Raw genomic sequence first — 17631 nt, 5'->3', positions numbered from 1 at the left:
ACAGGGGGCTTGGGGAGTGTGGCATCAGAATTGGATTGGAATGTTTATTGGCATAGAGTCTGACAGTCCCCTCACTAATATGGGAACATAACTTTCACCCTCTCCCCTCTGAGGTGCTTGGACAGGCATGGCCAAGCTTATCTCTACAACTTTTCTTTCTCTTTGCACCATAGTCTTTTCATTTTCGGCCATTGATTTCTCAATATTTGCCCACACAGATGAAGACCCACTGGTCAGAATTTGCTCTTTTTTTAATATCAAGAGCTTCCTACCGAGCTTGAAAGAAGTGCAAATTCTGATGCCTTTTATAGTATAAAAACCAAACTCAAGTACCCTTCAGCCTTCATTACAGCAAGTCTTGTTATTTAGAAGTTAACCAATTGGAAATTCATTGCATCGCAGCCTCTGATGAATGAACATAGTCATTCCATTTAGCCCATCACAAATGTGTCCTTCTCCAAAGGTGAGTAATTCCAATTTTCATGCCTCGGCTGCTGAATCTGCAGGACTGGCTTCTCATCATCACAAACTCTGCAGAGTAAACATAGAGGCAATGTCCAGAAAGTGGGGAAATCAAGGGGGTTGCTGGCCATCCTTTAGTTCTCACCTTTCTTTCTTCTTCTTGTATTTTCCTTCTACCCCTCCAAACCCAGCTTCTGTTCTTCTCTGCTCCCAGCACATAGGCATAAAGTCCCATGGATGAAGAAAAGCAAAACCTGGGGAACAGGGTGAGACTATAGATGGGGTTGATGAAAAAGCTTTGATGTGATTTCACCTCCCAAGTCATCCAGGCTTCATGCACAACTGGTACCTCTCATGGCCATTGTTCCAAAGCATCTCCTTGTTGCCTCATCTGTATCCTTGGCTATCCTCTTAGTTCACTCATCGCCTAACTCAAGACTTCCACTGTCACCTTGGTTATCCTTCCCTGTTGTCTTCCCCATGTGGAGATGAAGTGGGGGGGGGTTGTGCGTGCATGCTGATAGATTAAATTGGATTAGAATGGACTAGAATGAATTGAAAGCCAGGGAGAAAGCTATCCACCCACTACTGCACAAACAGCTCCCTAGAAGGGAGAGAGGATCGATGAGAACCTCACCTAGAATTCCACACTCCAATCCCCTGGACCTTATTTTCTTTTTCCAACTGCACTTTCCATTCTCTGTGATTTTACCACGTAAAAAAGGGAAGTAAGGATGAGATGCCATTAGTGTTTGCCCAAGCACTCTACTTCGACTTCCTCCAGCAGCCAAAGAGACAGAGGCTCTGCTCTGGGTCATGACAGATGCTAAAGTACCACATTAAATCACCTAATCCCAGGTTCTTCCTTCTGCTTGTTTGTTGAAACAGCAGATGGCATCAGGACCTAGGCCCTCCCCAGACAATGGGGACCCTTTGAATGAATTACATTGGTTTCAGATAATGTTAATGACCCATCATTTCCATTTAAACAAGTTAATAGGTGGCCACTTAATAAACAAAGGTAGCCAATGATGATAAGCTAGACACTAGACTAGATGACAAGCTAGACACTATCTAGACACCAACTCCGGGAGTTGGTGATGGATAGGGAGGCCTGGCGTGCTGCAGTCCATGTGGTCGCAAAGAGTCGGACACGACTGAGTGACTGAACTGAACTGAGACACTAGACGCATGATAAATAAAGATCGCCCATCATGATAAAGCGATTCCCATGTAACCCTAGTGGTAAAGAACCTGCCTGCCAATGTAGGATATATGAGATAGGGTTCAATCCCCAGGTCAGGAAGATTCCCTGGAGGAGGGCAAGACAACTCACTCCAGGATTTTTGCCTGGAGAATCCCATGGACTAAGGAGCCTGGCGGGCTACAGTCCTTAGGGTCACAGAGTTGGACACAGCTGAAGTGACTTAGCATGCACAAATCACGATAAAGTTGCTTTGAGGTTTTTTTTTTTTTAATTCTTTTTTCTTCCAGTTTTATTAAGATATAATTGCCACACAATACCGTGTGAGTTTCAGGGGTGTAGTAGGATGATTTGACTAAGGCAGTTTTCTGCCATGCCTCTTGTTATGCTGAAGATCCTCAAGTATTCTTTGTGGTCGTGGACCTTGGCTTCCCTCCCAGGATGTTTCACAGAAACATGATGGTGGCACCTTAGTGCTCAGATATAATTGCCAACTAAAAATAGGAAAGAAGAAAAAAAATCTAGCTTTAGAAAAATGACAGATTGGCAGGCTGAAGGTGGGTTAATAGGAACAGGAATTATCTGCTTGAATGATACTCATTCCACAGTCCTGGTCCCATTAACACTGCAGGCAGGACTGAGATGCTGGTTCCATTAACACGCCCATCCGAGTTCTCTCTGTTTCCTCTGTTCTCCAGTACTGATCAGTTCCTTTAAAAAGTGTCCTCAGGCTGAAATTTTCCCTGTTTGACATCAATCCAAAGGTAAATTGCCTGCAAAGTTTGAGACAAATTGTAATTGTGTTCATGTCTGCTTCGCAACGTGTACAAGCCTTCTTTTCCAGTCAATTTTCATTTTTGAGGGTTTTTCTCTACAGCTCACTTTGAGTCACTGACAATGATTTGATAACAGACTTTTGCCTGCTGCATTGTCTAAGGAAGAGTTATTTTTACTTTTGCACATTTAAAAAGAAGAGAGAGTAAACATCATGGCATTATTGTGCCAGGGTGGTGCAATGGTAATGAACCTGCCTGCCAACGCAGGAGACGCAAGAGATGTGAGTTTGATCTCTGGGTCGGGAAGATCCCCCAGAGTAAGAAATGGCAACCCACTCCAGTATTCTAGCCTGGAAAATTCCATGGACAGAGGAGCCTGGTGGGCTACAGTTCATGGGGCCACAAAGCATCAGACACGACTGAGCAACTGAGCACATATATACAAGTTGCATAAATAAAATGCAGTATTAACAACATGTATTACCTGGAACTATATTCGTATCATGACAGCTAAACAAAAAGAGGTAGAGATAGTTAGACAGTAGATAGATATACAGACAGACATAGTTGGGTTGGTTTATGTTTATACATATCTAGACAGATCCATTCATCTCTTTATCAGTGATGAATCTAATTTTGACACAGAGATCAAGATTTTGCTGATGGACCTTTATATGTTCTTTCTTGTCCCTGTAGATTAAATGACTTGTATTCTTTTTTGGAGGAACATGGACTCTACCTTAAGACTATAGGAAATGCCTGCTGGTTTATGCCCAGCCTTCCTGGTTGAAGAGTGTTTCAAGCTACATTGCTTGGGCTGTAACCAAGGATGTCTGTAACTTAACAGTCCTGTTACCTGAATGATATTTTTTTTTCTTTTTTTTTTTTTTTTATTTTAAAAATATGGAACGCTTTACGAATCTGCGTGTCATCCTTGCGCAGGGGCCATGCTAATCTTCTCTGTATCGCTCCAATTTTTTAGTATATGTGCTGCCGAAGCGAGCACCTGAATGATATTTTTTAAGGTCATCTCAATGTCAACTCCATCATGTCTCAGGGTGGCAGGATCCCAGTGGGTTAGAAAAGTGAAAGTTAAAGTATTAGTTGCTCAGTCATGCCTGACTCTTTGTGACTCCATGGACTGCAGCCCACCAGGCTCCTCTGTCCATGGGATTTCCAGGAAAGCAATACTGGAGTGGGCAGCCATTCCCTTCTCCAGGGGATCTTCCCAGTCCAGGGATTAAGCCCAGGTCTCCTGCACCACAATCTGGTAAAGCAGATTCTTTACCATCTGAGCCACCAGGGAAGACATGGGCTAGAAAGCCAGTATGTAAAGCCAGACCAAGGATGGTAGCAAAGCTGACCAGAACGTTGGAGCTAGTGAACAGGTTCAGGTGTCTGAGTTTTTATGTGGGGTTTCACCAAAGCTTCCCAATTGCTAGAGATGCTCCTTTGAATGATTCCAGACCTTAACTGTACTGACCATTCATGGGGCCACTTTGCCAGGATGGAAATATTATCATATTGTTATTACTTCTTCATTTTCCTTTTGTAAAGAACAGAAGCACTTTTGACTAGATCTTGTAGGTAGAGGGCCCTTTTCCTTCTTTACAAGTCAACATGTAACTGAAATTTATAAGAAAGAAATAAACAAGTCACTTAGTTTCCATGACTTGCCCTATTCTAATTTCTGCATATTCTTCTTCATTTTATTGGTTATAGAAAGAGAAGGAATGAGAGAAGACTGGATTTTTGAAAAGATATGTCTGTTTTCATCAAATCTGATAAATGTAATTGTACCCAGTTTTAGAAATGCGTTAAGAGGAAATATTTGTTTACACCTTAAGCTGCATAAAAAGCAATATTGCTTCAGTCTTGTTAAATCAATTACTCTCTGGGCTTTCAGGAGTTGGCAAGCAATTCTGTATGCCCTCAAAAAGAGCTGAAATTGCAGAATTATTATTTAAAATCTATATGATTCACCTCCTCCAAAAAATCAAACATAATCCCTTCTGAAATTCAGATTGGACAATTTCAATCGCAAAAACATTCATTTATTATTTCTGGCACTCCCTAGATGTGAGGGACTTCTTGGGCCATTCAATCTGGCCCAGCTTTCATAATGAAATCTATCCCTTAGATTAAAGGAAAATAAACAGACTTGGTACCTTAAGCTAACATGATTTTCTGAGTTTTGGAGGGCAGCAGATTGTTTATTTTTTTTCAACCTGATAAGTTTCCAAGGCGAAATGATTTATCTCTGTCTGGTTCTTCTTGGGATATTCACTGGGCAGAAAGTGGATTAAGGAAGAAGTATAGAATGGGCTGAAATAGAAAGGCAAGGAACTCTACAGGCAACGCTGAATGGGCAACGGCCTAACCTGATTACTGTGTATCCTCCAAAGAGAGCAAAAATCAAATTAAACTGGAGAAAAAGAAAGTGGAAAGAGAAGGAAATTGCAATATTTTGGTCTAAGGGAGATTGCATTGTAGGGTTAATAGAATTTAGATGGCAACATCATTTTAAAAACTAGATTGGCTTATGCCTATAATTCCTCAATGTACCGTTCACAGGCAAGGTTTATGTGTGTCTTTCTCTGACATGACACAAGAAAAAAAAACGTTCACAAATGATAATTGCCTAGTGCCAGCAGTCCCACAGTTCCCTTTCAAAAGAGAACAGGGAAAAGAGCTGTTGCCAAGGCGAGCTCAAGACTGTAAGACCCCAGAGTTCTCCAGTATCTGAGTCCCACCCACAGCTGTCATTTCTCTCCAAGGCATCTGCTTGGAACCTGGAGAAGCTCCGTTCCCCAGGCTGACTTGGAGGAAATACCCAGCTGGGATCCACCTAACCTAACATGCACTCTCCAGTGACAGTAACCCCATGGGCTGGGGAGGCTCCGCACTTTCTGAAGGGGGTGCCTTGCAGTGTCACAAATAGTTCTTATTCTCCAGAGGCAAGACACACACAGACTTGTGAGCAACCCAGTATGAGTCCAAGTTGAATGTGAATATATGCCAAATTGGTGTACAGACCAGCTGTTCTCAAGGTTGTCATGATCATGCGGAGAGAAAAACGTGGAGTTAGGGCCACCTTTGCTATAGGGGGCTTCCCAGGTGGTGCTAGTGGTAAAGAACCTGCCTGCCAATATAGGAGACTTAAGAGCTACTGGTTCAATCCCTGGGTTGGAAAGATCCCCTGGAGAAGGGCATGACAACCCACTCCAGTTATTCTCGCTTGGAGAATCCCAGGGATAGAGGAACCTGGTGGGCTACAGTCCATGGGGTCACCAAGAGTCAGACATGGCTGAAATGACTTAGCACACACACCCCCATTGCTATAGCACCACATTCCACGACCTGTCTTATCACCATCACAGGCAGCATTCAGACAGCACCAGGTGTGCTGGCGGCAGGGGGTGGGGAGTGAAGCATTTTAGGGCCTCACTGCAATGCTGTGTGTGGTCAAGAGCAGAAAATGAAGAATAGCTACCTCTCAGGAGAGGTTGTCCATACGATGCCTTCAGTAACTCCTGGTGGTGATGTGAGCTCTCAATTGCATCGTCTTCCCCAAATGATGGATAAGGAAAGCAAAGCTGAGTGTGGTAAGTTGTAGGTAGTTGTTGGGAAAACTTGAATTCAAACAGTGGTCTGAATCCCAAGGCCATTCCCTTAACTTTGAGGTCTTACTGCTCTGTGCTGAGTGGGCATGGGGGTAGAGCCCATGATCTCTGTCAGTAACTTTGAACCACACCTCCATTACATGCCTCCATGACAGCTGTAGGAGGAAGTCTTAAGAGAAGGTTCTGGGGAGGAAGAAAGGCTTTCAAAAATCATTAGGGTTGAGTAGGCAAAGGGAAAGGATGTTTAGATGGTGGAGACAGACTGGGAGACAGCGGGCAGGGCAGTCCCAGTTAAGAGTCTGGAAAAAAGGACATTAAGAAAATTAAACTTATACCTCAGTCTTGCTCTCCACATGGTGCCAGGCATGTGCCACAAAGCATTCTCCTCAGACACACAATTCCCACTGAAGTTTTCTTCCTGTCTTTTCATAAAGCTATCATGTTCAGTCAGTCACAAAACCCCAGGGTATCACGGGACCTTGATCCAGATCAGACAAATATTTCCAGGGACGGGGAGCTCACTACTTCTCAAAGGAGCACAGTTCTTTGGATGGACAGCTTTCGTTCCTTTTGTCATCTCTGCTTCTTAAAGCCCCTCCGATATTTAAAGACCACTACCCTGTACTGAATTTCTTCCTCTCCAGGCCAAAGAAATACAGTTTCCCCGTTTTAAAAACTGTCCCCATGCCTTTGCTTTGATGTAACTACTTCCAGTTTGTAACTTCCTGGACACAGCACAGCTTTGGGAAGCAGGGAGTGAGTTCACATTAGCAGATCTACGTACAAAGAGTACCACTTTAAGAGAGGCAGAAAGGCTCCAAGAGGAGATGAAAATCATATCACTCATACATATGTGCAAGTAGTTAAAGTGCAACTACACTGCCTGCCATATGAGGGATCCCTCAAGTCTTACTGCAGCTTTAAGAACTCCAGAAGTATACATGCTAAAATCTTACACTATCACACCACTGGAAAGTTAAATTGTGTACATTTCTATTGTATTTATTACATCTTATAAACTTTTAATGAAACATTTTTATGAGAATATTTGTTTCTGGCAACCTTGGCCATCTTCAGAAGATGTGTGACTCCCCTTCCTGACCTGCACATAACGGGAATTTTCCATGGTTAGGTGGCTGAGCGTAGACCCTCCATATTAGGAGTCGGTGACTATTAGGAACCCAAAGGCCACATTTCAGACACACAGATCTATGCTCAAGGTCTCTCTTTCTTAGCATCCTCAAAGTGTCTTTGGGCTCCAAGATGGCTACTTGAGTGCCTGCCATCACAGCTTTCTTCCATTAAAGCAATGGAAAGAAGCAAAACAGTAGAAATGGACACACTTCTCCATTCTTTTAAGAAAGCTTCCCAGAGTTCCTTCACAGTACTTTTATTTATATCTTATTGACCAAAATTAAGTCATAGCTAGACTTTGGCAACATAGCTGTGAGGAAGGGTTAAAAATCTTGTCTTTATTCCAAGCAACAGTACAGTCAGTTTAAAAAGTAATGGATTCTGTGACTAAGGAAAATGGGAAGAATGCATGTTGGAAGATGATTAGAGTTTCTGTTCTCCTCAACCAGCATTGTATGAGAGCACCTACTCCCCCATATCCTCACCATCACTGAGTATTACTGTTTCTTTACATCTTTGCCAAATGACATGCTCTAAATGGTATCATGTTATTTTACTTATGTTTCTTTCATTACTGAAAAGGGTGAGCATGCTTGCATATTTATTAACTACTTGTAGTCTTCTCTGATAAGTTGCTCTTTATATCCATAGCCTACTTTTTTTTTTCATCTTTTTCTTACTGATTATTAAGAGCCTTTTATTTGTTAGAAATATAAACCATATACCATACCAACTTTTCCTCAGTTTTTAAAATTTTACCATTAAAAAAAATTTTTTATGTCCCTTAGCCATCAGTATAGATACTATCCAAAAAAAGCCAGAAGATATGACAATTGTTGGCAAGGATATAGAGAATTTGGGATCCTCGTGTACAGTTGATGGGAATGTAAAATGATGAAGTGCTATGGAAAACATTATAGCAATTCTTCAAGATATTAAAAATAGAATGACCAGGTGATTCAGTCATTCCACTTGATATAGACCCCAAAGAACTGACAGCATAGTCTTAAAGAGATATTTGTACATTCACATTCATGGCAGCCTTATTCACAATAGCCAAAATGTGGGACTAACTCAAATGCCCATCAGCAGATGAACAGATAAACAAAATACAGCACACAGTACAATGGAATATTAACCAGCCTTAAGAAGGAAGGAAAATCTAACACTTGCCACAGCATGGATAAACCTTGAGGATACTATACTAAAGGGAATCAGCCAGTCACAAAAGGACAAATATTGTATGATTCTACTTATACGGGGGTACCTAGAGGGGTCAAGTTCATAGAGATAGAAGGTAGAATGGTAGTTGCTAGGGGCAGAGAGGAGGGAGCAACAGGGAGTTGTTTAATGGGTTACAGAGTTTCAGTTTTGTCAGATGAAAAGAGCTCTGGAGATTGGTTGTGAAGCAATGAGAAAGTACTTAATACTACCAAACTGCACACTTAAAAATAGTTAAGATAATACATTTTATGTTATGCATATTTACCATAATTCAAATATATTTTCTTTCACTAGATTGAAAATCCTTCTCTTTTATAGTTTTTACCTTTCACAATCATGTTTAGGAAGTCTTTTTTTTACCTCCACGTGAAAAACGTTTTTACCTGTGTTTTTTTCTTCTGTGGTTGAGTGTGGGATACTCAGGTACAATTGATTCATTTCCTAAGATATTATCAGTGGTTGATAATAATAAGTTCTTAGGCTCCTCTGTTATTCACTTTTTTCCTGTAGTCCTCACTTCCTATTCCAATCCTCTGCTTCATAAAACCATTCTAAGGTATTGAATATGTATCTTTTTCATTTGCATATGTTTTTGCTAAATATGTATTGTATGAGATTCACACATTTTAACTGACATAAACGATATTGTGTTATATATCTCATTCTGCTTCTTACTTGTTTCACTCGGCATTGCATTTTTAAGATGTTCTGTGTGCACTTGGTCCATCGCTTCTAATTTCTGCTCAGCCTTCCTTGGTGTGCCTCTTAACATTTTACCAATCTGCTGTCCCAGCACTGAACATTCCAATTGCCTCCATCTTCCCAGCACAAACAACACGGCATCCACTTATGGATTGTGTGAGATGGATTTCATTTATCAGAATGAAGGACTTCTGTTCAACAAAGACTAACATTTATAAAACTGGTATTTTTAAAATGACAAAGAGGAAAATGGTATTCACAATGTGAAAATTAACAAGGGGTTAATATCTACAACACACAAGGAACCTTCTCAAATCAAGAAGAAAAAACCAGAAACCTCAGTAGACATTGGGCAAAGGAAGTAAACAGGTATTATAAAAATGGAAGTACAAAAAACTAAAAAGTATTTGAAGAGATGTTCAAATTTATTAATAATCTGAGATGTGCATTTTTAAACAAACTTGTGCTCTTAGAATGATAAAACCCAGAAACTAGATAATATCACATATTTGTGTGGATCTGCTCACACGGAACCCTTGCACTGCCAGTGGGAGTGTAAACTGCGATCAAATTAACTGCATACACACTCCTGACCCCAAATTCCACTCTTTCACCAGCATTTTTATAGTGTGGGGGTTTGTTTATTTTTAGCACATAAATATTTAATCCATCTGGGATTTATTTTGTTGTAGAGTATAAGTATTGAGCAATATTTATTTTCCCCAAATGTTTGGCCAGTTGACTTAACACTTTTGGATGACACTACCTTTTCCTCCACTGTCTATCATTTACTGACTTCTTATAGATTCCTGGGTCTGATCCCAGGTTTTAGGTTTCTAAACAGTGTATCTTGGGGTTGCCAGGCAGTGACCCACTTGGAGAATGTTTAATCCCTCTTGTGCTTTGTGCTTTGATGTCAAGAGTCATGTACTAGCTACAGATCCAAAGGAAAAACAGTCACAGAAACCAAGGGCTGTTTCCTCCTGATAGTTATAAATTCCTGTTGGATGGAACTCTGGTTTCTGGCTTTTATTCTTAAAGGAGCGAGCCCCGTTCACATTCCTCCATCCTGGTCTCCCAAACCTCTTGTAGCATCTTGTTCCATCTCTTTGACGCAAGAAGTTACACTTTTATTATTCAATATTTATTTATTTATTTGGCTGGGCTGGGTCTTAGCTGCGGCACTCAGGATCTGTGATCTTCGCTGGGGAATACCGGATCTTAAGCTACAGCATGGGGCAGGAAATGGCATCCCCCTCCAGGACGCTTGCCTGGAAACCCCCATGGACGGAGGAGCCTGGTGGGCTGCAGTCCATGGGGTCGCTAAGAGTCAGACACGACTGAGCGACTTCACTTTCACTTTTCACTTTCATGCACTGGAGAAAGAAATGGCAACCCACTCCAGTGTTCTTGCCTGGGGAATCCCAGAGACGGGGGAACCTGGTGGGCTGCCATCTCAGGGGCCGCACAGAGTCGGACACGACTAAAGCGACTTAGCAGTAGCAGCAGCAAGCTACAGCATGTGGCTGGAACCTGGGCCGCCTGCAATGGGAGCTCGGAGTTTTAGCCACTGGAATACCAGGGAAGTCCCAAGAAGTCAAATTTTACATCTCTCTCTGTCTCCCTGTCTTATTGAGTGCCCAATTCATTCTGTTTCAAAAACGAAGTCTGAAGTCTTGAACAGAGTTTGGAAACCAGAAAACCTCTCTGGAAAGTAGCAATTTAGCAACTTGAAGATTTCACACAGACCAACAAAACAATACAAAACAAAAAACCCACCTTCAGTACTGTAACGCCTCTCGGTTCCTAACAGTGAGCCTGGGGGCACTCCCGCGAGATCACGCGTTCTTCCCGTGCATGCTCAGTCCAAGAAACAAGATGTCTGCCCACAGAGGGTTAACACCCTGAGAAGCTCAGACACCTGAAAACTATCTTCACATCAGGAGAATCAAGTCACATTGCCAGGATGCAGCAAAGTGTGTTCTTCTTGAAGAGTGTCAGTCACTTTCGTCTTAAAAGATGCAGACAAGCACTTAAAGGCTGTCAATCATTTCCCTTGAGGGGAGACAAGAAACTTTTAACATATGAATTGCCAATATTTTTCCACAGTAAGGTAAGTAGAAAATTGCTTTTAATGTTAAAAAAAATAAAATAAAATTGCTGGACCAAAAGACCAGGTTTTTTCCACGAGAATATTTGGAATAGTATTCATTACCTGTCAGATGAAATAATAATATTGGGTTGGTCAAAAAGTTTGTTAGAGTTTTTCTGGAAGATGTAAGGGAGAAACTTGAAAAAACTTTAAAAAAAAGTTTTTCCAACCCAATAATGATAATAATAGACTTATTAAAGCATAAAGAAAAAGATCTCGTCTGACTTCCCTTGAAGGTGATGTTCCATAAGCAGCCTGGAGACAGATAATATGCCAGAATAGCATGTTTTCTGCTGAAGAAGGCTGACAACCAAATTGTGCTGTCCAATGTAGCAGCCACCAGACACATGGAGCTATTTAAATTTAGTTAAAATTTGATAAAACTAGTTTTAGTCATACTAGCCACATTCCAAGTGCTTAACAGCCCCATGTGGCTAAATGGCTGCTATACTGAATAGCACAGGAGTAGAACATTTATGTTATCACAGGAAGTTCTACTGGACACGACTGATTAGATCTTTTCTACTTAAAGTGTAATCATAGACCAGCAGCTCTGGCCTCTCCTAGGAGCAGGGATGTGCTCCATGGGCATGTGGCCTATAGAAGGGCAAAAGACCTCATGCTTAGGACTCTGCTCGTGGTTTAATACTTTGTTGTCACTATTTTGAAATTGTTGATTTTTTAATAAGAAATCCTGAAATTTCCTTCCCTCTCGAGACCCACAAATGATGCAACCACTTCTGCCTGGGTGCTTGTTAACAAATGTAGAACCTCAATTACATTTGCTGAATCAGAACCTGAATTTTAACAAGACTTCCAGATGACTTAGGGCTTCCCCGGTGGCTCAGCAGTAAAGAACCGCCTGCAATGCAGGAGACACAGGATCGATCTATGGGTCAGGAAGATTCCCCTGGAGACGACATGGCAACTCACTCCACTATTCTTGCCAGGAATATCCCATGGACAGAGGAGTCCGTGGGGTTGCAAAGTGTTGGACTTGACTGAGCACAGATGACTTATGGACATTAAACTTTGAGAACCAGGATCTTGAAGAATAATTCTCAAACATTTTAAATCTACAGACTCTTTCTTAAACTGATTAAAATTCGCACAGACCCAAAGATATAAAATAGATGAAAATAATTATGCCCATTAGGCAATTATGTAATCATTGATCAGCTTAAATAATATCAGGTTATTTGTGGATCCCTAGGATTTTTTTTTTCATTTATTTTTATTAGTTGAAAGCTAATTACTTTACAATATTGTAGTGGTTTTTGCCATACATTGACATGAATCAGCCATGGATTTACATGTGTTCCCCATCTTGATCCCCCCTCCCACCTCCCTCCCCATCCCATCCCTCTCGGTCTTCCCAGTGCACCAGTCCTGAGCACTTGTCTCATGCATCCAACCTGGGCTGTTTCACCCTTGATAGTATACTTGTTTCAATGCTATTCTCTCGAAACATCCCACCCTCACCTTCTCCCACAGAGTTCCAAAGTCTGTTCTGTACATCTGTGTCTCTTTTTCTGTTTTGCATATAGGGTTATCGTTACCATCTTTTAAAATTCCATATATTGCGTTAGTATACTGTATTGGTCTTATCTTTCTGGCTTACTTCACTCTGTATAATGGGCTCCAGTTTCATCCATCTCATTAGAACTGATTCAAATTAATTCTTTTTAATGGCTGAGTAATATTCCATTGGTGTATATGTACCACATCTTCCTTATCCATTCGTCTGCTGATGGGCATCTAGGTTGCTTCCATGTCCTGGCTATTATAAACAGTGCTGCGATGAGCATTGGGGCACGTGTCTTGATCTCTTTTTCCTGTGTCGTTGTGTATGCCCAGGAGTTGTCTGGGTCATATGGCAGTTCTATTTCCAGTTTTTTAAGGAATCTCCACACTGTTCTCCAAAGTGGCTGTACTAGTTTTGCATTCCCACCAACAGTGTAAAAGGGTTCCCTTTTCTCCACACCCTCTCCAGCATTTATTGCTTCTATAGACTTTTAGATAGCAGCCATCCTGACTGGCATGTAATGGTACCCCGTTCGTGGTTTTTTTGATTTGCATTTCTCTGATAATGAGTGATGTTGAGCATCTTTTCATGTGTTTGTTAGCCATCTGTATGTCTTCTTTGGGAAATGTCTGTTTAGTTCTTTGGCCCATTTTTTTTTTTTTTTTTTAATTTCTCTGGAATTGAGCTGCAGGAGTTGCTTGTATATTTTTGAGATTAATCCTTTGTCTGTTTCTTCATTTGCTATTATTTTCTCCCATTCTGAGGGCTGTCTTTTCACCTTGCTTATAGTTTCCTTTGTTGTACAAAAGCTTTTAAGTTTCATTAGGTCCCATTTGTTTAGTTTTGCTTTTATTTCCAATATTCTGGGAGGTGGGTCATAGAGGATCCTGCTGTCATTTATGTCAGAGAGTGTTTTGCCTATGTTCTCCTCTAGGAGTTTTATAGTTTCTGGTCTTACATTTAGATCTTTAATCCATTTTGAGTTTATTTTTGTGTATGGTGTAGAAAGTGTTCCAGTTTCATTCTTTTACAAGTGGTTGACCAGTTTTCCCAGCACCACTTGTTAAAGAGGTTGTCTTTTTTCCATTGTATATCTTTGCCTCCTTTGTCGAAGATAAGGTGTCCATAGGTTCATGGATTTATCTCTGGGCTTTATATTCTGTTCCATTGATCTATAATTCTGTCTTTGTGCCAGTACCATAATTTCTTGATGACTGTGGCTTTGTAGTAGAGCCTGAAGTCAGGCAGGTTGATTCCTCCAGTTCCATTCTTCTTTCTCAAGATTGCTTTGGCTATTCAAGGTTTTTTGTATTTCCATACAAATTGTGAAATTATTTGTTCTAGTTCTGTGAAAAATACCATTGGTAGCTTGATAGGGATTGCATTGAATCTATAGATTGCTTTGGGTAGTATAGCCATTTTCACAATGTTGATTCTTCTAATCCATGAACACAGTATATTTCTCCCATCTATTTGTGGATCCCTAGGATTTTATGGAAGAGCTTGAACACCTTTAGTCTAGAATTCTTTGGTTGGAGACAGTTTGCAATGTCAAGACAACACCAATCCTATACCCTAAAACCGACAGACCCCAGGGAAGACAACTTTCTTGGAATACACACACGAGAACCATGGTAACCATGGTATTGTGCAATCTTTGTGTGTGATGTTAGCCAGCCCACATTAGGGCATATAGAAGCTTCCCATTTTGCACTGGGCACTTCACCACATCACCTCATGTACACTTCACAGGGCTGTATAGGAGAGCTGGCATGAACAGCATCTTTCACACAAGTCAGTCAGTCAGTCAGTTCAATTGCTCAGCCAACTCTTTGCAACCCCATGGACTGCAGCATGCCAGGCTTCCCTGTCCATCACCAACTCCTGGAGCTTGCTCAAACTCATGTCCATTGAGTCACTGATGCCATCCAAGCATCTCATGCTCTGTCATCCCCTTCTCCTCCTGCCTTCAATCTTTCCCAGCATCAGGGTCTTTTCCAAGGAGTCAGTTCTTCGCATCAGGTAGCCAAAGTATTGGAGTTTCAGCTTCAGCATCAGTCCTTCCAATGAATATTCAGGGATGATTTCCTTTAGGATGGACTGGTTGGATCTCGTTGCAGTCCAAGGGACTGTCAAGAGTCTTCTCCAACACCACAGTTGTTACACGTAAGTAAGTGAGGTTAGACTGGTCAAGTAACCTACCCAAGCAGAAGCAGAATTTAAACTCAGGTTCAGAATTTGGATTAGGATGGAATGAGTGAAGTGCTCTCAAGTGCAAACTGTAAGGGGAAATGGGCAGAAAAAACTCAGTAATCAAGGTAAATAATATTTAAATTCAATAATTTTAAAGAATCTGAATACAAAAATATCCATGATGAACAAATTGCCATAATTTGAAATAAAGACAGACTGTTGGTTGTGACCCTGCACTATTGTGCAACAGGGATGGCTCCTTTCAGTCAACTCATTGTTCCCAGTACTGCAGGACCGTCAGTCTCCACTGCCTTGATGCCCAAGGTTGACCATAGTTCATGAACAGATTGGACAACACAGACATTATATGCAGTCTTGCTTTCTGATAGAGATTTTATAAACATTTCTCATTTTGTCTGAACTAGAGGAGGATGTTTTAATAAGCGTTTATTAGAGGTCAGGGGCTTCCCTGGTGGCTCAGCTGGTAAAGACTCTGCCTGTAGTGTGGGAGACCTGGGCTCAATCCCTGTGTTGGGAAGAGCCCCTGGAGGAGGGAAAGGCTACCCACTCCAGTATTCTGGCCTGGAGAATTCCATGGACTATATAGTCTATGGGGTCACAAACAGTCGGACACGACTGAGTGACTTTCATTCACTCACTTAGAGGTCAGACTTTTTTCTTTTGCCTCAGGCTGCAAATGTGGCTTGCCACTGCCCAGGTTTGTTAGATTCTAGATTCTGGGTTAGAAAGTCTACTTCGGCCTACACCTGTGGCTCTGAATCCTGGCTGCACATTCAAATAACCTGAGGAACCATCAAAACATCCCCATGCCCCGGACCCATCCTCAGAGTCCTTTTAGTTTGCCTGAGTGGTTCTGAATGGGGCTTGGCTTTGGGTTTGTTGCAAAACTCTCCAGTTCATTCTAATGTGTGGCCAAGGTTAACAATGATTTTGCCACTCTGCACTGCCTCTCTTCAAGGATGACAGAAATCCAGCACACAAAATGAAGCTCTCTCTGAACTTTCTGTAAGGTGAAGTTGGCTGGAAAACACATCCTCTTTCAGACTGGAACAAGAATCATAGAATTTTAGATCTAGATGGTGCCTGAGGAATCATAGATTGTTGAGCTAAAAGGACCTCTAATTAGATTGCCAATCTTACTAATGAGAAAACAGAGGCTCAAATATCGTATGATCTCATTTATATGAAGAATCTAAAAGATAAAACAAAACTAAAGTTCCCAGATACAGAAAACAGACTAGAAGTGGGGGTGGGCAAAATGGATGAAAGTGGTCAAAATGTACAACCTTCCACTTACAAAATAAATCAGCCATGGCAATGTACAGCATGGTAATTATAGTTAATGATACAGCACTGTATATTTGAAAGTTGCTAGGAGAGTAAATCTTAAAAGTTCTCATCATAAGAAAAAAATTGTAACTATGTGTGGTGAGGAATGTTAACTAGACCAATTATGGTGATTTTGCAATATAAACAAATACCAAATCATTATGTTGTACACCTGAAACTAATATGTATAATACTATATGTCAGTTATACCTATGTCAATTATGTTCTGGGTACTTTCTCTGCATAACAAACCAACCCTAAATTTAGTAGTATAAAAGGAAAACATTTTACTATGTCCACGATTCTGTGGGTCAAGGTTTTTGACAGAGCACTATGTATGAGTGCATGCGTGCTAAGTCACTTCAGTTGTGTACAACTCTTTGTGACCTTATGAATTGTAGCCTGTCAGGCTCTTCTGTCCATGGGATTCTCCAGGCAAGAATACTGGAGTGGCCTTCCTCCAGGGGATCTTCCTGACTCAGGGATTGAACCCAAGTCTATGTCTTCTGTAATGGCAGGCTGGTTCTTTAACACTAGCACCACCTGGGAAGCCCCATGTCAATTATACACCTATTAAAAAAGAGAAAACAGTGGGTCAGAAAGATAACCAGACTTGCAAATGAGGGGCAGAGAGAGAGGAGCAAAGGGCTTCAGGAACTCAGCCCAAGCTCTTTGCAAGGCCCTCATGAGAAAAAGAAGTCCCTTCTCTCATCAAAAAGAAATTTAAGCAGCCCCCAAAGTCAGTAGATTTCCCCTAAGTCATAAGAATTATAGTAAAACTTGTCTATTAATTCAGCATGTTAAAACATTTTTTAGAACAAATGTGATCAATTTGAATCCCAATTTATAAGGGGACAGCCTGCAAGCCAAACTGTTTGTTTGATCTGTACAATGCTTTCTACTCAATACTCTGTGATAACTTACATGGGAAAAGAATCTGAAAAAGAATGGAGATATATATATATACACACACACACACATATATGAAACTGAATGTTCACAGTATGCTATACACCTGTCACTAACACAACTTTGTAGATCAATTATACTCCAATATAAAATAAAAATTGAATTAATAAAATAAAAAGTTGACCCAACGTTTAAACATGGAGAGACCTCACCTAAAGTTTTAAGATAATGTACTTCCCGTGCAGGCTTGGAATACTTGGCACTGGGTCCTGCATTCCTGACCATAATAACTAGCCAGGCCTGAGTCACCGCTGCCCATTGGAGGAAGCCTCCACCCCTTCCCGCTGCAATTCAGGACTCTGTGCGGGCTAAAAACG

General features: G+C 41.1%; 1 long non-coding RNA gene and 1 other non-coding gene across 2 annotated transcripts in view; one reads left to right on the top strand and one right to left on the bottom strand.

Annotated features, from left to right (window-relative positions):
• Positions 1–3339: 3339 nt before the first annotated feature.
• Positions 3340–3448, bottom strand: LOC122430244. The gene has a single exon (XR_006266317.1). It is a non-coding gene; the product is annotated as a U6 spliceosomal RNA (small nuclear RNA).
• Positions 3449–11028: 7580 nt separating this feature from the next.
• Positions 11029–17631, top strand: part of LOC122429879 — a 65578-nt gene continuing 58975 nt past the window's right edge. The window contains exon 1 of the long non-coding RNA XR_006266182.1: positions 11029–11238. This is a non-coding gene — a long non-coding RNA (uncharacterized LOC122429879). The remainder of the gene's footprint in view (positions 11239–17631) is intronic.

Source organism: Cervus canadensis, chromosome 28 (genome assembly GCF_019320065.1).
Source record: "Cervus canadensis isolate Bull #8, Minnesota chromosome 28, ASM1932006v1, whole genome shotgun sequence".
Taxonomy (NCBI): Eukaryota; Metazoa; Chordata; class Mammalia; order Artiodactyla; family Cervidae; genus Cervus; species Cervus canadensis.
This window is presented reverse-complemented; position numbering and strand designations above follow the sequence as displayed.